Below are 24,591 nucleotides of genomic sequence, written 5' to 3'. Positions count from 1 at the left end.
GGAAGAACTCAGCAGGCCTGACAGCAACTGTGGAGAGAGAAAAACAGAGTTAACGTTTCGAGTCCGTATGACTCTTCTTCAGAGCCACGCGGACTGGAAACCTTAACTCTGTTTTTCTCTCTCCGTGGATGCTCTTAGGCCTGCTGAGTTTTTCCAGCATTTTCTGTTTTTGTTTCAGATTTCCAGCATCCGCAGTATTTTTCCTTTATTATAAGAGTTGCCGACCCCTCCTGGAACAGCCAGGAGTCCACTCGATCTGCCATCAGCCTCCCGGCCGTTATTAAAAGCAATCCGGGGTGGGGTGGGGATTTTGAAACGAGGTTTCTGTGATTCTGCAATTCGTGGAGAAGGTCCGAGCCGGCTGCCGGCAGCCAGTCCCTGACCACTGTCCACTCGTGAACGCCGAACGGTGATAATTGCCGCGCTGGCGCAACACGGCGAGGCAGGTTGCAAACTGGCGCGGCTGCGCAAACGCTCCAGGCTCACGGGCGTCCGCTGCGCCGCCTGTTTTCCCGCTGCCGCTGCCTGAGCACCAACCTGGAGAGCGGAGAGAGAGAGAGAGAGAGAGAGAGGCTGGGAGAACTGAGGAGGTGGTAAAAGGAGCAAACCATTAAGTAGGGATTGGCAGCTGTCTGAAAATTACTGCCATGCCAGTGGGCAGCTTAGAAAGCTTTTGACACACGAGCTGAGAGTCCAGGGGCTCGGGGTAAGAGGGAGCACTGCAGCCTGCTCTTCTACTGGGCTCGAAAAATCACATTGACCAAAATGGCCCACAAGCCTTCCGAAAAGCTTTAGAAAGCCTAGATACAGATACACCTACTCACTGAGTGCCAGGGTAGTCGAGCACCCACAGTATACAACATGCAGTACTTGTCAATGTTTATAAGGCAATAAAGTAAATGTAGCCTCCTTACACAGGTCCAGGCAGGCTGATAATAGGCGGAGCAGTGCAGCTATAGGGAGCTATATAGGTGCTGCAGCTCTGAAATTCCATTGTTGTGCACCCGCTGAACTGACAGGTCAATAAATGCCATTATCATTTTCGAACAAAAAATCTCCTGGAACGGCTTCAGTCACAGTTGGCAAACCCTATCAATCTATCCTGATAGCAAAAGTTGTGTTTGACTTAAGGCAATGTCCAGGAAGTGGGGTTGAGTTGGCAGTTTTAGAGTTGATGGTTGATATAATGGTTTCAGTCTTTGCAATGTATAGCAGGTGTAAGAAATTGTTTTGTTTTTTTTATTTGTTCATGGCTAGGCCACCATTTACTGCCCATCCCTAACTGCCCTTGTTCAGGGGGTAGTTAAGAGTTAACCACGTTGCTCTGGGTCTGGAGTCGGGCCAGACCAGGCAAGGAAGGGAGATTTCCTTCCCTAAAGGACATTACTGGGTCAGTTTTTACAATAATCGACAATGGTTTCATGGTCAGCATCAGACATTTAATTCCAGATTTTCATTGAATTAAAATTTCACCATCTGCCATGGGGGGATTGGAACCCAGAGCATTACCCTGGGTCTCTGGAATACCAGCCCAGTGACAATACCACTATGTCACCACCTCCCCCATTTTCAGACAAGCAGCGTGACACACATATACACACACACGCCCGCGCTCTCACACACACCCACGCTCACACACACACACACACACGCCCGCGCTCTCACACACGCCTGCGCTCACACACACACACACACACACAAACGCCCGCGCTCTCACACACGCCCGCGCTCACACACACACACACACACACACACACACGCCCGCGCTCTCACACACACACACACACGCCCGCGCTCTCACACACGCCTGCGCTCACACACACACACACACACGCCCGCGCTCTCACACACGCCCGCGCTCACACACACACACACACACACACACGCCTGCACTCTCACACACGCCCGCGCTCACACACATACACACACACACGCCCGCGCTCACACACACACACACACACACATGCCTGCGCTCACACACATACACACACACACACGCCCGCGCTCACACACATACACACACACACACGCCCGCGCTCACACACATACACACACACACACACACACACACACACGCCTGCGCTCTCACACACGCCCGCGCTCACACACATACACACACACACGCCCGCGCTCACACACACACACACACACACACGCCCGCGCTCACACACATACACACACACACACACACACACACACGCCTGCGCTCTCACACACGCCCGCGCTCACACACATACACACACACACGCCCGCGCTCACACACATACACACACACACGCCCGCGCTCACACACACACACACACGCACACACGCCTGCGCTCTCACACACACCCACGCTCACACACACGCACACACACATGCTCTCACACATGCCTGCGCTCACACACTCACACGCTCACATGCTCACACACACACACACTCTCTCACACATGCCTGCGCTCACACACTCACACGCTCACACACACTCACACACACACACACACACACACACACGATGGAGCGAGGCGGTGGAGAGATAAAGCTGGGTGTCCCTGACTTACATCTGGTGCCATGTCTGTGGATGGTCCTATAGACCAAGATTTTTTCTCCTTCTTTTATGGGATGTGGCATTGCTGGCAAGGCCAGCATTTGTTGCCCATCTCAAGGGGGCATTTAAGAGTCAACCACATTGCGGTGGAGTGTGGAGTCACAAGTAGGCCAGGCCAGTTCCTTCCCTCAAGGACGTTCATGAACCAGACGAGTTTTTACAACAAAAAAATGATAGCTTCATGGTCACTGTTTCCAGATTTAATAATCAATGTAATTTAAATTCCACAAACAGTCATTGTGGGGCTTCAAGCCACGTCCCCAGAGCATTAGATCATTCTCTAGATTGGAGGACCAGCAACATTACTACTACACTACGTCCCCGACCAAGGACAGGAAGGGAGTCAACAATAAGTCATCGGGGGGCTTTGGGGATGACAGTGTAGAGGTGAAAAGAGAAGTTAATGTTTCAGACGCTCTGGCCATTCCTGTAATGGTGAGAGTGGAACCAAGCAAGGACTGTCCTACAGAACTGACAAGAACAGCTAGGCGAACGAGGGGGAATAAAGTACGTGTGAGTAAAAAGCAGGTCAGCAGCATGCTCATTCTTCTAGTATCACTGATGGAGAGGTTAGAGAGTTGGACGTCCATCACTGAAATGAGTGATAAAAGAGAACGAAGAAAAATGAGGGAAAGGAGAGGGGTAGTAATCCCAGTGAGTGGACCAAGAGTAATGTAGCCAAGTTTGTTCATGAAGACAAGTGTGAATGTAATCTATGAAAGGACATCAAGAGACGGTAAAGGGATACAGGCAAGTTAAGTAAGTGGCAGATGGAAGATAATGTGGAGGAGTGTGAAGTGATCCGCTCTTGTGGAAAAACAGAAAAGCAGGATATTTTTCAAATAGTGAGAGATTTGGGAACGCTGGGATTCAGAGGGTCTTGAGTGTCCTTGTACGCGAATTGCGCACCAGGTACAAACGTTTCGGAAAGCTAATGTAAATTAGCCTTTATTAAACAGGGGTTGGAATATGAGTGAAGGAGTCTTATTTGAAATTGTATCAGGCCTTGGTGAGACTACACCTGGAGTAGTGTGTACAGTTTTGATCTCACTAAGGAACGACACACTTGCCTTAAAGGGAGTGTAATGAAGGTTTACTAGGCTGGGTCCTGGGATCAGGGGATTGACCTACGACGAGCAGTTGGCTTTGGAGGGATATTACCTAGAGTTTCAAAGAGTGAGAGGTAATCTTATCAAGACATATAAAATTCTCAAGGGGCCTAACCGAGTAGACACTGGGAGGATGTTTCCCCTGGCTGCAGAGTCTAAAATTAAGGGGTTACACTCAGAATAAGGAGTCGGCCATTCAGGTCTGACGTGAGGAGAACTTTCATCACTGAGAGGGTTGTGACTCCTTGGAACGCAAAGGGCTTTGAATACTCAGTTATTGAGTACACTCAAGACAGAGATTAAAGTTTTTGGATTCTAAGGGAATCAAGGGATGTGGGGGTACTGCAGGAAGGTGGGTCTGAGGTAGATCGTCAGCCATTATCGTATTGAATAGCAGAGAAGGCTCAAGGGCCTATTGCTGCTTCTATTCACTGAAGGGATGCAGATACCTCAGTTCCTCCAATTCTGACCTCATGAACGTCCCTGACTTTTTTTTTTTGATTGCCCCACCATTGGCAGTTGTGCCTTCAGCTCTCTCGACCCTAATCTCTGGAATTCTCTCCCTAAAACTCTCCACCTATCAAAGTTGCTCCTTAAAACATACCCCTTTGACCAAATGTTTGGTCATCTCTATATACGTGGTGTCAATTTGTCTGGTAAAGCGCCTTTGGACCTTTTACTATGTTAAAGGTGCTATATAAATGCAAGTTGTTGTTGTCATCTGCTGTATCAAAGAATGACCGACAACCAGCTAAAAGCGAGAGGTTTCACTGAATACCCGGCTTTATACAGACAGAACAGTCTTACACATGTAGGTATCAGAAAAAAGTGGTGCCAGAAAACTCTAATTATAGTTGTGTTTGTGTCGTACCTGGAGTATTGTGTGCAGTTTTGGTCACTTTACCTAAGGAAGGGTGTACTGGTCATAGAGGGAGTGCAATCCCTGGGATGGCAGGATTTTGAGGAGACTGGGACCGTATTCCCTGGAGTTTAGAAGAATGAGAGGTGGCCTCTTTGATGTGTACCAAACTCTTCCATGGCTCGACAAGGAGGATGCAGGAAGGATGTTTCCCGTTTGCCGGGAGGGGAGGGAGGGTTGTGGTCCGGAACCAGAGGGCATAGTCTTAGAATAAGAGGTAGGGCACTTAGGGCTGAGGTGAGGAGGGATTTCTTCACTCAGAGGGTGGTGAATCTTTGGAATTCTGTACCCCAGGGGGCTGTGGAGGCTCAGTCATTGAGCGTGCTCAAAGCAGAGCTCGATAGATTTCTAGATACCAATGACATTAAGGGTTGCGGGGATAGTATGAGAGGATGGCATCGAGGTAGAAGATCAGGCATGATATAGTTAAATGGCATAGCAAGCTTGAGGGGCCAAATGGCCTACTCCTGCTCCTATGTACATGTGCACATGAATGACCGATGTTGTGGGAGGGTGGTTTTAGGAGGTGCAGACCTGCCGAGCATTCTCGACCTCGTAGGCTGATATCCAAAGGAAAACCTGTGTGTCCGAGGCTTATAGTCGGTTGTCAGAAGGTGCCAGAAGGTGCGCGCTTGAAGGAAACGCCAACCACCTAATAAGACTCCATTCCAGATTGTGTGTCAGGTTCACTCCTTTAGCCTTTAGCTCTGGATGTTGTTGCTAATGTTAAAGTGCGGTCCAGCAGGGGCCCTGGGTCACCACAGATCTGGATACGAGTTAAAAGGAACATGATACCAATGGGGAGCTGCCTCTCATTGGTGAATCTTGTCACCCAGCGAGACAGGCCCATGACCCCACCTGCAGCGACCAGAGTGGGTGGCAGGGGGTTACCAGAACACATCAGCAAAATGCGGCAGTGTATAAGATCGCTGGTTGGTACAAGATTTCAAGCAAGCCTCACTCCCCTCTCCTGAGCTGATATGTTTGTCTGTTAGTTCAATGACAGGTACAAAACTTAAAAATATTTTACTCATTCCGACTCCTGTACCTCAGCGGGGGGGTGGGGGGGGTAGAAATCCACCCTCCCCACCCCACCCCACCCCCTCCGCTTTTCAGGCTGGTAATTCCCAAGTCTTAATCCAATCCCATCACACGTCACAGGATTCTACCTTTGATCCTGCACGTCCCTCATTGTTCTCTCCATTCATTACCTTTGCCTTGTGCCTCCACCAGTCCCTGACCACAGCAGTGATCTTTGACACGAGAAACCGAGTGAGGCTTTAATCTTTCCAAGCAAGCACAAGTGACAGGAAAAAGCCCATTTAAAATCAAAGGCCTTCAAATCCTTAATAAAAGATAATTAGATTAGAATGGGTAATGGTTGGGGGGGGTGGGTGAGGGGTTGGGTGTGGAGGCTGTAGAGAGAGAGAGAGAGTCTAAATTGGCTCAAAGACCTGGCGTGAGTACAAAGACCCCATTGCCAGACAGGTTAACCTCTGCTTGATACTTCTCCCCCCCTCCACCACCCACCCACCTACCCCCACCACTCCCAACCCCAAGCTTCTTTCTCATTTCTTGAAAGCTTGGCTGCAAACTCGGTTTGGAAATTTGATGAAAATATCTAATTGGTTTTTAAAGCACAGTTGATGCTAATTTAGAAGACCACAGGCCAATTACTTCCAGCTCAAATCTCTCAGCAAATAGTTGGCACGAGGAACAAAACGTGCATGAAAAAAAATGAAAATTCAGAGGCGCCAATTTGTTTCGTAGAGAAAATAAATGAGGCTCCAACAGGCAAGGTTCAGGGTTCCCACATTTGCATTTTACTTGCTGTACACAAAAAAAAAACTTACGTTTGCATGCGCTTACTGTCAATCTTCTGACTGGTTCCTAGACCCACATTTACATGGGAAATATTCATGTAAACTGCTTGCACATTTATTGCACCCTTCCTGTCACTGGAGACACAGCAAGTCCATCACTGCCTGGCGAGTGTAATCACAGTGTGAAAAGTTTACATAACCATTTCCATTGTAAATGTGGGTATATGGATTTATAATTGAGGTATTAAAATAAAAGACAACATATGACTTTAAAAATGGAGACCAAACGACGTCTGCACATCCTATTTTCCCCCTCCTTTAATCCTGTTTCACTGGAATTCTATGCTTTGTCTTGGCTTCCTACATACATACATACATACGAATTAGGAGCAGGATTAGGCCACTCGGCCCCTCGAGCCTGCTCCGCCATTCAATAAGATCATGGCTGCTCTGATTGTAACCCCAACCCCACATTCCTGCCTACCCCCCCGATAACCTTTCACCCCCTTGTTAATCAAGAATCTATCTAGCTCTGCTTTAAAGATATTCAAATACCCTGCTTCCGCCACCTTTTGAGGAAGAGATTTCCAAAGACGCACGACCCTCTGTCTTAAATGGGTGACCCCATAAAATAACAATCCTGTGTGCAGTGTATTGGGAGATTATAGGTCGTAGATGGTAGCAGGGTGATTGCGGGCTGGTATGTTAGCTGGAGGCTGATGATCCAATGGGAAGAGTATGGCTCCTTTAGAAGCCTCCCCTTCAAAGAAAATTGCACCTGGAGTGGGAGGGGTCTTGCCTCTGCCAGCTGGGGGAAGTACAAAAGAAATAGGCCTGGAAAGAGGTGGCAGGTTGAAAGGTGTACTATGTGGCCTTGCTGTGTGTCATGTGACTTTCAAGGCACTCAGAACTTGGGCTGTTCAAGAACTACTGTCTGTGAGGGAAAGGAGGCTCTGCGACAACAGAACTCTGTAACAATGGACATGGAAAAACCCAAATACATTCACAAAAAGGATAAAGAAAGATTTGAGTTTATATTGCACCTTCACAACCACAGGACATCCCCAAGTGCTTTACACCCAATGAAAATCGTCTGAAGTGCAGTCACTATTATAATGTAGGAAATGCAGCAGCCGATTTGTGCACAGCAAGCTCCCACAAACAGCAATGTGATAATGGCCAGGTAAGTTGTTTCAGCGATGTTGATTGAGGGATAAATGCTGACCGGGAGAACTCTCATGGTCTTCAAAAATGGTGGCGTGGGATCTTTTATATCCACCTGAGACAGCAGATATGACCTCAACTCAACATCGGAAAGGTAGAACTTCCAATGGTGTTGCACTGGAGTGAGATCCTACATTATACACTTGAGCCCTCAGAGTGGGATTTGAACCCATGAACTTCTGATTCAAAGGCGAGAGCGCTACCAACAGAGCTACAGCTGACATGCATACACGCGCTCTTGTCTTGCTGTCTTGGGGGTCACACAGTTCCGGATTCCCAGTCCCACTCTAAGGCTCAAATGCATTATCCCAAGTTGACATTGCAGTGCGAATCTCAAGCTGGAATTGCTCGATAAAATTCCACAGGACCTAAGTTGAGGTGGGTGTTGAAGGACACAGCATTATTTGGATGAGATGCAAAGCATTTTTGCAGTGTCCTGGCCAACATTCCTCCCTCCTCCAACATATTGGACTCTTCACATTGGACTCAAAATGTTAACTCTGCTTCTCTCTCCACAGATGCTGCCAGACCTGCTGAGTTTTTCCAGCATTTTCCGTTTTTATTTTAGAATAGATGTCCATGTTCACTGATATCTCTGTGATTCATGGAGATATTGAGGACTGACCCATGCTCCCTCTGAGCTGCTCAGGAGAGCCTCATACCTAAAGTCTCTGAACAGGCTGCACACAAATCAGTCCCTTTAAGTGACAGCACATGCACGGCCATGCAAAAATATTTAACAGGCCCACACACTTAAACGAATCGGCCACGCATTACAAAATATAATTAGAGAGAACGTTGGTCCTGAAGCCTTGGATGAATTTTCATCATCAGAAATACAGGCTTCAATATTTAAACCACAGCCTCACCTCATTCCTACCCTATCAGCAGCCCACACCCCCACCCCACCCCCCAATGCACCCCCCATCCCACCGTCACAACCCCCACCCCACTGCCCCATCCCACCCCCACCCCTCAAACCAACCCCCACCCTACCTCCTCCCCACCACCCAACCCCACCCCACTCCCACCACCCAACCCCACCCCACCCCCCACCCCCCAACCCCACCCCACTCCCACCACCCAACCCCACTCCACCCCCCAACCCCACCCCACCCAACCCCACCCCACCACCCAACCCCACCCCACCACCCAACCCCACCCCACCCCCCACCACCCAGCCCCACCCCACCCCCCACCACCCAACCCCACCCCACTCCCACCACCCAACCCCACCCCACCACCCAACCCCACCCCACCCCCCACCACACAACCCCACCCCCCACCACCCAACCCCACCCCACTCCCACCACCCAACCCCCACCCTACTCCCCCCACCACCCAACCCCACCCCACTCCCACCACCCAACCCCACCCCACCCCCCACCACCCAACCCCACCCCACTCCCACCACCCAACCCCACCTCACTCTCACCACCCAACCCCACCCCACCCCAACCCCACCCTCCTACCACCCAACCCCACCCCACCCCCCACCCCCCCAACCCAACCCCTGCTCCTAACTGAGATCAGGTTAACCCCAGTGCCCTGGGGTTGAAACCTTGGGGTCCTCATGAGCAACGTGCTTCAGCTTCACATCAAACAGTGCTGACCAAGTGAGCCTTTGGGACAGAGGCCTGACTAGGAAACTTACGTGTCAGTCAAGTGGGCAGAAGCCAGTAATCCTAGCTATGCCTTGATAGTTCCTGAAGAGACTGTAGAAAGCCATGGCTTACTAATTGAAGGGAGCTGGAGACAGATACTTCTCAAGTTCAATTTATTTTGAGAAGTACTTTAGAATTAAACCAAATTGCGGGGCTCAAATTACAGAAGGTGCGAAACAAATCAGTTTCCTCCAATATTGTCTGTTACTCACTAAATTTAAAATTACCATTTAATTTTTACAAGATTCATGACCCATCAAACAGACAGCCTGAGGGGTTTTATTCAGCCTCTAGCCCCTTGGTGTGCTATGGCTGAAACCGTGTATCCAGCTGCCTGGGCCCTGAGCTCTGGAATTCCCTTCCTAAATCTTACCTCCTAACTCTCTCTCTCGCTCTCCTTTAAGCCACTCGTAAAAATGACCTCTTTGACCAAGCTTTTGTTCACCTTGTGCTGATGTGGCTCAGTGACAAACCTTGTTCAATGATGCTCCTTTGGAGCGCCATGGGAATGTCTCACTGTGTTGAAGGCACCACACAAAGTAAAGCTGTTGTTGTTGTAAAGGTGAGATTGTCACTGGTCGAATTGTCGTCTTCAGCTCCTGACACTAATGTGTCGTGGGAGTGCTGCAATGATTTGCTCCAAACAATCACTGGTCACACACGGACCGAGACAGTGAGTACAGCGGCATTTTCGACAACAACAATGAAGTTTATTTACAAAGCGCCGTTAAAATAATAAAACAGCCCAAGGCCCTTCACAGGAGTGTTATCAAACAAAATTTGACAGCGAGCCACATAAGGTGATGTTAGGGCAGATGACCATTCAAAGGGGTAGGCTTTATAGAGTGTCTTACTGGAAGAGAGAAAAGAAGGGAGTCAGAGAGATTTGGGTGGAGGGTGGAAATTCCAGAGCTTAGGATCTTGGCAGCTGAAGACATGGCCACTAATTGCGGAGCGATTAAAGTTGAGGATGCTCAAAAGGCCAGAAATAGGGGAGCACAGATATCTCGGGAGGTTTCCTATCTCTTTTCAGTTTCAAAAGAGTCACGTTGGACTCGAAACGTTAACTATTGACTCTATCTGCACAGATGCTGCCAGACTTGCTGAGCTTTTCCAGCACTTTGGGTTTTTATTCCAGGTCTCCAGCATTTTGCTTTCGTTACTCTGGAAGGTTGTAGGGGCTGGAAGAGATTACAGGAATTGGCGGGGGGGGACGCAAGGACGAGGCCATGGAGGGATTTGAAAACAAGGATGAGAGTTTTAAAATCAAGACGTTGCTTGACTGGGAGCCAGTATGACTCAGTGAACACAGTGGGTGAGAAGGAAATGGGGCTTCTTTAAGACATGGGCAGCAGAGTTTTGGATGGCCTCAAGTTTACAGAGGATGCAATGGGGGAGACTGGCCAGGAGCGCATAGGAACAGTAACGGTGGAAGACGTTACATCTTCATCTGACACTCACGCTTGAACACATTCTGGTGGATACCATTGGATAGCCCCAGCCCCGGATAATCCTTTCTCCTTCAGTCATCCCAGGTTTCCCAGATAAATTGGTTTAGCCCCCTCTCCTGCTCCTAACTGAGGCCAGGTTAACCCCAGTGCCCTGGGGATGAAACCTTGGGGTCCTCATGAGCAACGTGGTTCAGCCTCACATCAAACAGTGCTGACCAAGTGAGCCATCGGGATAGAGGCCTGACTAGGAAACTTATGCGTCAGTCAAGTGGGCAGAAGCCAGTAATCCTAGCTATGCCTTGATGGTTCCTGAAGAGACTGTAGAAAGCCATGGCTTACTAATTGAAGGGAGCTGGAGACAGATACTTCTCAAGTTCAATTTATTTTGAGAAGTACTTTAGAATTAAACCAAATTGCGGGGCTCCACAGCTTTAACATTTTCACTGGTGTTTCATTTTGTCGTTAAGGGATACAATTACCCTATTAAACACATTTTAAAAGTTAGCTGAGAGTTTAATTACATACATGTTTCAAAACCGCAAAGTCAACTGAATTAAAATTACAGTGAAATTAAAGGATTATACAGTACGTAGGTTTGCACAAAAAGCCACTAAGATTATATCCGGGTGAGGAAACAAATAGCACTCTGCAGTGCCACAAAATGTGCAGAAAAAGAACTTGAACACATTAAACCAGACACGGACAAGCACCAGAGCCAGCGGAAGGATCTCCATTATACTTATGGAATGCCAGCACAGTTGTATCATTGTTGGATTGACGCTGTTGGAGCGTTGAGGGGGTTTGGGGCACCCAACCCTAAATCTTCCGGACTTGCCTAAACTGGACCACACCCACTGCATTGAGCCTACCCAAAAAAATAAGCCTCGCTGGACTCCCGCGATGACACGCTGGTCTGTGTGGACGGAGTGTCAACGGGCGAGGGGCAGGCGGGAGGGGAATCGTTTGGAAAAGAATTAAGCATCCTCTTGGGAACAGGAACAAAGTGGTAATGTTACTGGGCCAGCAATCCAGAGGCCTGGACTCATGCTGCAGAAACATGAGTTCAAATCCCACCACGGCAGCTGGGGGGAGTTTTAAATTTCAACTGATGAATAAATCCGGAAAGAAATAACCATCTCGAAAATTCTGGACAGCCATAAAAACCCATCTGGTTCACCAACATGCTTTAGGGCAGGAAAATCTGCCATCCTTACCTGGTCTGGCCTGCATGTGGACTCCAGCCATGTGGTTGGCTCTTAACTGCCCCTCTGAAACGGCCTAGCAAGCTGCTCAGTTCAAGGGTCATTAGGGATGGGCAACAAATGCCGGCCTTGCCACATCCCAAGAACGAATTTTTTTTTTAAAAAATTAACCAGAGGCTAAATCTATTAATATCTGGTCTCCTGTTTTTCACAGGAGGAGGGCCAAGATTCTCAGTTGCTCCTTTGGATCTGGTGGTACTAGTATTCTAGGCACGTGAGCTTTGTATTTCTTGCCTGATGTCAAGAAAAAGACTTTTGTTTATAAGGACAGTGAGGGGGAAAAGGCTTGATGCAGTGGTTTGGGTGCTATAGAAGGATTGAGCCTCATGGCCTATTGTTAACAGGTCCAGAGGATATGAGACGAGGCCCTGATCCTCTACAATCTCTCCAATATTCCAAAAGCATCGGGCCACCAATGATACAACTCCGCTGGCATCCCATAGGTATAGGCAATGCTGCTACCCAAAGATAGCTCTGTCCCAACACAGGTGTCCGACGGGCTTCATGCATTTGTTGCCTGTGTGCAGATTCTGGCCTAGGGACTCCCAGGATCACAGCCCTGTCGCCAATTCTCCATCGCCACAGGACTTGGCATATGGATCCTGGTAGAAGCCTGCGTGTGGCTTTGTTCAACTTTGTTCAACATGGGGACCTTGGTTGTGGGGCGGGGGGGGGACCCGATCATTGTCCACACAATCTTGATGAGATGGTGGTCAGATTTCAGTGTCAAACCACATCTTGCCGGTGCCACTCTCTTCTGCCCTGGCAGCTGGTGAGGCGTACAGTTTTCCTTCGCCTGTTCTGTCATTGAGAACTTTTTTGGGTTGCATCTTGTCTGGCACCTCCCACCCCTCCCCCCCCCACCGACCATGCTGCAAGGAGTTCCCAACGGCATCACTCAGGGGATCGTTGGGAGTGTACAAGCCTCTCCACCACGTCAAGGTGGAGATCCACAGAGGGTTGGGTGTACCAGAGAGCTTGAAAATCGGCCTCCTTGTGGAATTTTTTTTTTGTCCAAAAGGGTATTTCAAGCTAATCTATCTTTGATGTTGAGAGGCAACCGAAATGCAAGTGCAAGAGAGGTTTGCATTTATATAGCAGCCTTTAAGACTTTAGGGCATCACAAAACATTTTACAGCCAATGCTTTAAATACTTTTAAAGTGTAGTCACTGTTTTAATGTAGGAAATTCACAGCCCATTGCGTCCATGTTAGAGTCCCTTTGTTCAAACCACTCCTCCTCCCACCCCCACCCAGCTTTCTCCTGCAGACTCCTGATGGGGCAGAGTACTAAATGGTTACCTTCCTCCACCTCGCCCATGTGGCTGTCCCACTCCAGAGACTTGGCATAAAACTCAGGCTGACTTTCCAGTGCAGTGCCGAGGGAGTGCTGCACTTTCGGAGGCAACATCTTTTGGATGTGACTTTAAACTGCCCTAGCCGTCAGATCCAACTGCTGACCCCAGAGAACATTGAGGAGCACAAGAGGGATCACAAAGGTTGGAGAACCGTGAAACCCCTCTTTGAGTCCCTGACACACTGGTGGGAAGCGATCAAGGAAACCATCAAGAGGTTTTTCATCCTCAAAGTCACCCAGAAAGCTAGAAAGGAACAGAGGGAAATGTCCCGACTCCAGAAAAACATGCAGAATCTGCTGCAGCTACAGTCGATGGGGGTCGATGTCAAGGAGGAACTCCAAGAGGTGAAGAGCCAGCAAACCTCATTCTTTGCCTCGGAGGCCTCCAAGATCATCTTCCGGTCCAGAGTCCGCTCCGTGGAGCAGGATGAGACGTGCTCACGTTTCTTCTTCCAAAAGGTACACACAGAGAGAGCTCTGTGATCAGCAGCCTGAAGGAAGAAGACAGCTCAGTAAAGTCATCGCAGTCCGACATTTTGAGGATCAGCAAATCCTTTTATGCCGGATTGTATGACGTGAAGCCCACAGACAGCACGGCCTCCCAGTGCTTCCTGTCCTCTATCACGGAGGTCTTAGACGACAGTACACGGGAGAGCCTGGACAAACCGCTAACTCCTGATGAACTGACTAAGGCCCTTGAGTCCTTCGAGAAGAGTAAAACTCCCGGAAGCGACGGCTTGCCGGCGGAGTTGTATTCGGCTCTGTGGGACTGGATGGGCCCAGACCTGCTAGAAGTGTACGAGAGTATGCTCCTGGCCGGTAGTATGTCAGAATCCATGAGGAAAGGCATCATCACCCTCATCTACAAGCACAAGGGGGAAAGGGAGGAAATTAGAAATTGGCAACCCATTTCACTGTTGAATGTGGGCTATAAGATTCTGTCCAAGGTCATCGCCAATCGGGTCCAATCCACTCTGGAGTTGGTGATTCACCCTGACCAGACCTGCACTGTGCCAGGCAGGAAGATCTCTGACAGCCTCGCGCTGCTCAGGGATACGATTGCCTATGTACAGGACAGGGGTGTGGACACCTGCCTCATCAGCCTGGATCAGGAGAAGGCCTTTGACAGAATATCGCACACCTACATGGTGGATGTGCTCTCCAAAATGGGGTTTGGGGAGGGAATCCGCAACTGGATCCAACTGCTCTACACTAACATCAGTAGCGCAGTCTCAATCAATGGGTGGGAATCAGATAGCTTTCCAATTAAACATGGAGTCAGGCAGGGCTGCCCTCTCTCCCCTGTCCTGTTTGTGTGTTGCATAGAACACTGCTGAGTCCATCAGGAAGGATCCGGGCATAAGAGGAGTGACGATCCCAGGCAGTGGAGGCGCTCAGATCAAAGGATGATGTCACCGTCTTCTGCTCGGATCCGCTGTCGGTGTGCAGACTGATCCACATCTGCGACCAGTTCGAACTGGCCTCGGGGGCCAAGGTAAATCGTGGGAAGAGTGAGGCCATTTTTTTTGGGAACTGGGCTGACCAATCCTTTGTCCCCTTCACCGTCAGGGCTGACGGCCTGAAGGTGCTGGGGATATGGTTCGGAGGGACCGGGGCATGAGTTAGAAACTGTAAGGAGCGAGTGTCTATGGTGAAAAGGAAACTGGGCATGTGGGAGCGACGCTCCCTCTCCATTGCGGGTAAGAACCTGGTCATCAGGTGTGAGGCACTCTCGCTGTTGCTGTACGTGGCGCAGGTCTGGCCCATTCCAGACTCCTGCGCGATGGCGATCACCCGAGCCATCTTTCACTTTATCTAGAGGTCAAAAATGGATCATGTTCGCAGGGGCATGATGTACAAATCTCTGGATAAAGGAGGAAAAAATATGGCCAACATTGCCCTTGTCCTGATGGCCACCTTTGTGTGTGGTGCATCAAGCTGTGTGTAGACCCTCGGTACGCAAACACCAAGTGTCACTACGTGCTGAGGTTCTACCTGTCCCCGGTGTTGCGAAGGATGGGTCTGGCCACGCTGCCGCGGAACGCTCCAAGTAGTTGGACCGTGCCGTACCACCTGTCCCTCGTGGAAAAATTTATGCAGAGAAACACCTTTGACCACAAGTCCATCAGGCAGTGGTCAGCACGTAATGTCCTAGAGGCCCTGAGGGAAAAGGAGATGGTGGATCCTGTTGGATGGTTCCCCGAGCAGACATTCAAAGTCATTTGGCAGAATGCCTCATCACCAGAACTTTCCAACAAGCACCAAGGGGTAGCTTGGCTGGTGGTGACAAAGACCCTCCCCATCAGATCCTTCCTACACGCCAGGAGCCTCAACCCCTCCGCACGTTGCCCTCGAGGTGGCTGTGGTGGGGAAGAGACCGTTGTTCATCTCTTTGTGGAATGTGCCTTTGCAAAGAAGGTCTGGAGAGAGATGCAGTGGTTTCTGTCGAGGTTCATCCCGAGCAGTTCTGTGACACAGGACTCTGTGCTCTACGGGTTGTTCCCAGGGACACACACCGAGACAAACATCAACTGCAGCTGGAGGATCATCAACTCGGTGAAAGACGCTCTTTGGTCTGCCCGAAACTTGTTGGTCTTCCAGCGCAAAGAGTTGTCCCCAACTGAGTGTTGCAGACTGGCACATTCCAAGGTCCAGGACTACATACTGAGGGACGCACTAAAGCTTGGGGCAGCCGCCTCAAAGACGCAATGGGGAAAGGTCGCTGTCTAAGACCTTTCAGCCACAGTGCACTGAGGGGCTGGGAATTGTATAGACCCCTTGGGCTGTATGAATCAGAAGAAATGTCTGCAGTGAATACTAAATGTATCATAATTGTATTGAAGCACCTGAGTGCAACATGGTCTATGTCAATAATTCAAATACCATTGCACTGTCTGACTGTCTGTAATGACCATATTGAAATGACTGGAATATTCATTGATTGTATCGAAGCAACTCGTGATCCAAGTGGAAAAGTTGAAAATGATTGTACTTTTTGTGATGGCCATTTAGAAATGTTTTGTAATATTCTTTCAGATATTTTATGAATAAAATATATTTTTCCAAAAATATATTTTATGAATAAAATATATTTTTCCAAAAAAAAAAGTAAAATACCCCATGACACTACTTCAAAGACGAGCAGGGGGAGTTATGTCCCGGTTAATATTTATGCATCAATCTGTATGAGGGTGTTCGGGGCTGAAAGAGTTAATGTGTGGGTCTGGAGAAACAGTACCGCCCACTTGATGATGTAAGAGAGAGTCACATGACTCGGAGTCTCGTTGGAGAAAGCTCATAGCTTCGACTGAGGAATACCTATCGTCTTGCACGTCTATAGAATAGTTGCATTCTTACAATAAACCAGTTATTGTTCAGACATCCGAGTCTCTGAACCCGTTCCTTAGTCGATCACAACCTACAACAAACGTCACTTAAAAAAGATGATAATCTGCTCATTATCTCATTGTGGGAGTTTGCTGCTAGCAAATTGGCTGCCGCGGCTCCTACATTACAACAGTTGACTTCACTTCAAAAAGGTCCTGCGGTCGTGAAAGGCGCTACACAAATGCAAACCATTCACATGACAATTTCCAAATGCGCTTCAAAACGTATGTTTGCAATAAATTTGGCTGCGGACAAAGAGAGACATATGGCTTTGCCCTTAAGTGTATGCTGCAAAGTGCGTGATAATCAGTGCAAATTTCACAGCAGTCAACATCTGCCTTTTATTGCAGCCTGTGTGTAATTACGAGCTATCATTAGCTAATGCAAAGTAGTAATTAATGGCACAGTTACCACTGTTTGTTTGGATACAAATCAGTACCTCAAACATCTAATGCTCCAGCAGCAAATTTTCGACAGGCCAGGTTTCACTTTTTTGGGGAAGTCAAAGGGGCAGATTGTCGGTCCGAATCGCCCAACGCTCGCATGGGTCTACGTCACGAATGACAACGACCTGCCTTTGCATAGCACTTCTAATGAAGTAGAAAATGCCCCAAGGTGCTTCAGAGGCACAAAAACAAACAAAAACTGAGCCAAAGAATGAGCTCTCAGAGCAGGTGTTCAAAATCTTGGTCAGAGGCATGTTTCGCGCAGCTTCTTAAAGGGGGAGAGAGAGCAAAGTGGGGAGGTTTAGCCGGTGGGGGGTGGAATCCATCCTGCCAGTGCAAACAGTTTCTCCCTATCCACTCGATCAAAACACTTCATTGTTTTGAACGGCACTATTAAGTCTCCCCATAAGCTTCGCTGCTCTAAGGAATGATTGTAAATTAATTTATAGTGTAAAATCTATGGAGAAGGACCCTCTTTCACTGCTCTCTCCCTTTTTTTAATCCCTTCGTTCAATCGTGGCTATGCACTGGTTCCCTTCTGTGGAGACATAATTGTAATGATGGGAGGCCTGTGTTTGATTTACACCAACAGCGTCAGATTCATAAATAGTCATTTGGTAACACAGAACTTACATATTGCTGAAGAGACATGTTGCCAAAGCTTTCTCGCACTCACAGGACAAACGCAGGAATGCCCGACTGTGGCTTCTCAAGGTCCCTGGTAATTCAAGAAAGGTGGAAGGCTTGGGGATCCGACAGTTTCCTGTTGCTTTCTCCATGGCAACGCCTGAGCCAATCAGAGGCAACTTGCCAACCAATCAGCACCTTTACTCCTGTAGTATAAATTGTTGTCATCATTTGAAATTTGGCATTCTTGTGTTTGTCCTGATGAGAGCAAGACGATGAGTTGGCAAGATTTCTGCCTTCTCAGCAATATTCACGTTCTAAAACAACTTAGGGCATGTTTTTCTGCATTAAAATGACTATATACATGCAGATAATCATTACTTGGACACACAAACTATTTTGGTTTAGTCAGATTCATAATAATTTTTAAGAAATTAATTCTTGGGATGCAGGCATCGCTGGCAAGACCAGCATTTATTGCCCGCCCCTGAGAAGGTGTTGGTGGTGGGCCTTCTTCCTGAACCTTTACAGTCAGTGTGGGCAGATTGATACAACTGAGTGGCTTGCTGGACCCTGCGGAGGGTAGTTAGGTGACAGCCATGATGGTGTGAAACTAAAGTCACAGACTGGGTGGGGAACCAGGTTTCTGTGAACCACAGAAATTTACAGCAGGGAAGGAGGCCATTCTGCCCATCGTTTCCATGCCAGCCAACAAGTTGCCATCCAGCCTAATCCCGGCGCTTTGTCCATAGCCTTGTAGGTTACGGCGCTTCAAGTACATATCCAAGTGTCTTTTAAATGTTATGAGGGGAGAAAATACATTTAAATAAAAATATTTCCCGAAACTTTTTTTGTTTTGCATTAAACAGCAGAAAATGATCATCATTTACATATTTGGAAGATTTGGACCTTGTAGGAGGTCTTGTGGTGCAGTGGGTAGCGCCCCATACCCCTGGGCCTGAAGCTCTGGGTTCAAGTCCCATTTCAGGACTTGATGGCCAAGGAAGGTGCAGCCATAACATGGGTGAAACAGGTTGATTATCAACCTATAAATCTTTCCAATGCGCCTGATGGTAGGTGATAAGTGTGGGAATTTCCTGGTCAGGCAGAGGGCAACGGCAAACCACTGCTGTACTTTGCCAAGCGAATTAACATGGACCAATCCAACGAAAGTCCATGGTCACCAGGACCCTCTTAGGGCATGGCGCACTCAGGAAGAGGAGGATAGTTTGAATTAAGTGCAGGTTTGTCAAAACAATTAATCTGTGTTATAAATAATGGCTGATTTTTAAAATATATTCTTCCATGAGATGTGGGCGTTGCAGGCTAGGCCAATATTTGTGTTTCCCATTCCTAATTGCCCTTGAGGTGGTGGTGGTGAGCTGCCTTTTTGACTGCATTAAAACCCATCTGGTGCAGGTACACCCACAGTGCTGAGTGTACATGTCAGCTTTTTAATTCGTAGTCATAAAATCCTGATGGCACAGAAGGGGGCAATTCAATCCATTGCATTCACGCTGGATTCCCAGATTTTAAAAAAAAATTGAATTCAAAAGGTGAGATTTCACATATGTTTTCTGGATTAGTAGGGTCATGAGTCCCGCAACATCACTGCTACATCACCGTACCAATTAGTGAAAGTATTGCTCTTGCAATCTGCCAAGTGTGTCCCACTAAGATGGTTTACTCTTCTGATTTGCTGGCCACTTCATTTTCCACATTAATTATTGGGCTAGTTTTTTTTTTTAAAAATGAGCTGGAGCACTGAATATATTCAGACGTCCAACTCATTGGCTTTTTTAGGTCTAATCATTCTTGGGGGGAGTGGGTGGTGAGTGTCAGTGGCAAGGCCAGCATGTGTCGCCCACCCCTGACTGCCCTTGAGAGGGCAGTGGCGGTGAGCCACCTTCTTGAACCACTGTAGTCCATTTTTTTTTTATTCGTTCATGGGATGTGGGCATCACTGGTTAGGCCATCCTTAATTGCCCCTGTTAAGAGTCAACAATATTGGAGTCTGGAGTCATATGTAGGCTAGACCAGATAAGGACAGCAGATTTCCTTCCCTAAAGGACATTGGTGGACCAGATGGGTTTTTACAACAAGCGGCAATGGTTTCATGGTCATCATCAGGTTTTTATTGAATTCAAATTCCATCATCTGCCGCGGTGGGATTTGAACTCAGGTCCCCAGAGCATTACCCTGGGTCTCTGGAATACTGGTCTAGTGACAAGACCATTATCCCACCAATTGGGGTGGGTACACCTAGAGTGCTGTTAGGGAGTTCCATTGATCTCTTTGCTGCTATTGTTTTTCGGCCATCCCGTTCATCTAAGAAAGGGATGACAAATGGAACATTTGGCAGCCAACAGTAAACACCTATCCTGCAGAGGAGCCACCATGGGGAGGTGGTGTAATGGTAATATCACTGGACTAGTAATTCAGAGGCCCAGTCTAATGCTCTGGGGAACATGGGGGGAATTTAAATTCAATTAATAAAATCTGGAATAGAAAGCTAGTCTCAGTAATGGCGACCATTGGCAATCATCGATTGTTGTTAAACACCCATCTAGTTCACTAATATCCATTTGGAAAGGAAATCTGTCATCCTTACCTAGTCTAGCCTACATTGACTCCAGATCCACAGCAATGTGGTTGGCTCTTAAATATCCCTGTGAAATGGCCTAGCAAGACACTCAGTTCAAGGGCAATTAGGGATGGGCAACAAACGATGACCTTGCCAATGGCGCCCACATCCCATGAAAGAATTAAAAAAAAACACCCAAGTTAGGTTATTTTTAACATCCAAACTCAGCTGGTAGAAGTTTGTCCTCTGACGCAGGAGGTCATGTTTCCCTTGAGGACTTGATTTTATAATCTAGGCTAAGGCAAGGTGAGATGCTAAACTGAGGCCGATTCCGGTGGATGTAAAATATCCCATGACTCCATGTGAAAGAGTGGGAGGGAGGTCTCCCAGTGTGCCACTCAATGACTTTCTCCATATACCACCAGACCAAAAGTAAACTAACTGGTAATTCATTGCATCTGCTTCTCATGGGACTTTGCTGTGCACAACCTTGCTGCAAGATTTGCTTGTATCACACACTTATGGCCCAAGTGCACTTCAGCACATCCAAAACTTTGCCCGTATCCGCAACTAGGTTCCATTGCCTCGTGCTCACCGACTACATTGACTCCTGGTCTGGCAACGTCTCCAGTTAAAAGCTGTCGTTCGCACTATGGCCTTGCCCCCTCCCTATCGCTGTAACCTCCTCCAGCCTGAGATCGTGATGCTCCTCCAAATTTGGCCTCTTGTGCGTACATGATATGCACTGCTCCATTGATGGTGGCGATGCCTTCAGCTGCATTATCGGGGTTATAAAATTCCTTCCCTAAGCCTCTCCACCTCTCTCTCCTAATTTAAAGTGCTGCTTAAACCATAACTGATTTAACTGGGCTTTTGGTCAACTGTCCTTATAGGTTTTACTTTATAACTACGAATAACATGAGTTAAAAACCCAACTGGTCAGCACCGTGGCTGTACCTGCACCAGTTCGAAAAGGTGGCACACCATCACCTTCTCAAGGGTAATCGGAAACATAGAAACTAGGAGCAGGAGTAGGTCATTCACCCTTCCGAGGCTGCTCCACCATTCAATATGATCATGGCTGATCCTCTATCTCAACGCCGTACTCCCGCTCTCTCCCCATACTCCTAGACGCCTTCAGAGTCCAGAAATCTATTTCCTCCTTAAATATATTCAGTGACTTGATTTCCACAGCCTCTGTGGTAGAAAATTCCATATGTTCACTACCCTCTGAGTGAAGAAGTTTCTCTCCATCTCAGTCCTAAATGATCCCTTGTTCTAGACCACCGCCCCCCTCCCCCCAGGGCTGGAGGAGGTGACAGAGATAGAGAGGGGGTGAGGCCATAGCGCGGACGACAGTTTTTAACTGGAGGCATTACCAGGCCAGGGGTCAATGTAGTCGGTAAGCACGAGGCGATGGAACCTAGTTTGCGGATATGGGCAAAGTTTTGGATGTGCTGAAGTGCACTTGGGCCATAAGCGTGTGATACAAGCAAATCTTGCAGCAAGATGGTGCACAGCAAAGTCCCACGAGAAGGGATGGGCAACAAATGCAGGCCTTGCCAGAGGCACCCACATCCCATGGAAAAATAAAAATCAGCCATTATTTATAACACATATTAGTTTTCTTGATCAAATATAAATTCTCTAAATGTGTAAATTACGATCATTTCCCACTGTTCAGTATGAAACAAAACATTTCTGGGGAATTTGCTTTAAAAAAAAAAAAATTTACTTTCTCCACATAACATTTGAAAAACACTCGAAGGTTTTTAGGTGTTAATATTTCAACTTTTGTCTGACGATTCTCACGTGAAAGTGCCGTGCGTGGTACGGGTTTTACTACACAGAGGTGCAAATTGTTGTTGTTACGTTTAAAGTTAAAAAGCTTCCCCAATTGTAAGCTGTTCAAAAATCTTCTTTCATTGGACGTGAGAATCGCTGGCCAAGGCCAGCAGTTGATGCCCATCCCTAATTGCCCTTGAACCAAGTGGCTTGCTGGGCCATTTCAGAGGGAAGTTAAGAGTCAACCATATTGCTCTGCGTCTGGAGTCACATGTAGGCCAGGGTAAGGAGGGCAGATTTCCTTCCCTAAAGGATATTAGTGAACCAGGTGGGTTTTTTTACGAAAATCGATGATAGTTTCACAGTCACTATGACGACCTTTCAATTCCAGATTTTATTAATTGAATTTAAATTCCACCAGCGGAAAAGGTAGGATTGGGACCTGTATCCCCAGGGGTTTAGCCTGAATTACTAGCTCAGTGACATTACCACTGCAGCACTGTCTCCCCCTTAAACATGCCATATTGGAAGTACTCAAAGGAATCAACTTAAATTTAAGAAAAAGACTATTTGTTGAAGTATCGCAAGAATACCAAACGTCAGGGGGAGCAACAACTTTATACTGTTTGAGAAGATTGGTTGGCAAGTGTACACTGATTGGTGCCATGGAGAATGCACCAGTTAATAGTGACTGACAGTTAACTGCCAAGCATTGTTTGAAATTTTAAACAAGGCAGCTCGACTCTGATTGGTCAAGGCATTGCCAGTCCATGGTGACTTCTCATACAGTATAAAGTTGTTGCTTCACCTGACATTGTTATTCTTGCGATTGTCCTGATGAGTGCAAGATGAAAAGCTTCGACAGAATGTCTTATTTCAGCAACGCTCAGGTTCTGTGCTACCAAACAACTGTTTAAAATGAAGACCAAATAAAGAATTATATCGGTGTTCAACGATTCCTTGAGCCCTGGTTGTTTATGCTGATTTAGACTTTCAGGATATTCTACTGTGTTTGCTTCATGGGTATAATGCGGGTAAAACGGGCCATTTCTGGATCCAATTTCTCAGTTGTGCCCAAGGAGGAAACACTCGCTGCGGCTGTAAAGTGCTTTGAGGCATCTCGTCGCTGCCATAAGGTGCTGATTAAATGGCATGTCCTTTGGCAGATCATATTTATGCTTATTAAACAGGAATAATTTCCCAATCTTGGGTTCACAATACGTCAGCAGATTGCATAAGGTGGCTACGTAATTTTATTTTCAACCATCAACTGCCCTGGACTTCTTGTTTTTGGATCAGTCACCAAGGTCAGCTGGCTCAGCAAATTTGGGGCATTGAAATTTGGTATCTTCCTGGGATGGCACAGCTCAGTCCGACACTGGGCCTGCATGTCTTAAATACTACTCCGGTCTCCAGTTGATTTTTTTTTTGAACCAGCTCCAAGTCCGGTTTTATCTGGACCCATTTTCTTTGGCGCAATTTTCAGCTGGCCTCAATTTTTTTTTAAATCTTGAGAGTCACCAAAACTACATAAACATCAATTAACCATCTTTCAAAAAAAAACAAATATGGTTTTACATACAAGAGCAACGAAACAGTAAGTGTGTCTTTTTAAAATTTATTCTTATGTGGGTGTCACTGGCAAGGCCAGTCCATCCCTAATTGCCCTTGAACTGAGTGGCCTGCTGGGCCATTTCAGAGGGACAGTTAAAAGTCAACCACTCTGCTGTGGGACTGGGGTCACACGTAGGCCGGACCAGGTAAGGATGCCAGTTTTCCTTCCTGAAAAGGACACGAATGAACCAGAAGGGTTTTTTGTGACAATCGACGATAGTTTCGATTATCGATTATTCAGACTAGTTTTCAAATTTCAGGTTTATTGATTGAATTTAAATTCCACCAGCTACCACGGTGGGATTTGAACCCATGTCCCCAGAACACGAACCTGGGCCAGTGGATTACCGGTCTGGCGACATTACCACTGTACCACCATCACCAGTACAACCACGTCCTTCCCACATCGGAACACAACTCATCCAATACCTGGATTGAATTGAATAGCTCAGATTTTCTACCTTTAACAGGTTAGGTCGCTAGAATAGAACTTGTAAAAGGAAAATGAAAAAAAAAATCAGATTTAAATCAATATCAGCATAACAATAACTTGCTTGGGTCTTCATCCTGCTGTGACTAACTGTGCTGAAGACTTCATTAAAGTCAAATGTATAAAACGTTCACACTGTGTAGTCACTGTACAGATTCGGTCTTCTTGACTTCAAGGGGAGATTTGTGCTGTAGACTCGTTATTGGTGGTTAGAACGGAACCCGGCTAGCATAGATGAGCACTTGCATTTATTTACCAAGGTT

The sequence above is a fragment of the Cetorhinus maximus genome, chromosome 28 (assembly GCF_964194155.1).
Source record: "Cetorhinus maximus chromosome 28, sCetMax3.hap1.1, whole genome shotgun sequence".
In the NCBI taxonomy this organism is placed as follows: domain Eukaryota; kingdom Metazoa; phylum Chordata; class Chondrichthyes; order Lamniformes; family Cetorhinidae; genus Cetorhinus; species Cetorhinus maximus.
The sequence above is the reverse complement of the archived record's forward strand: the minus strand, read 5'-3'. Positions refer to the sequence as shown.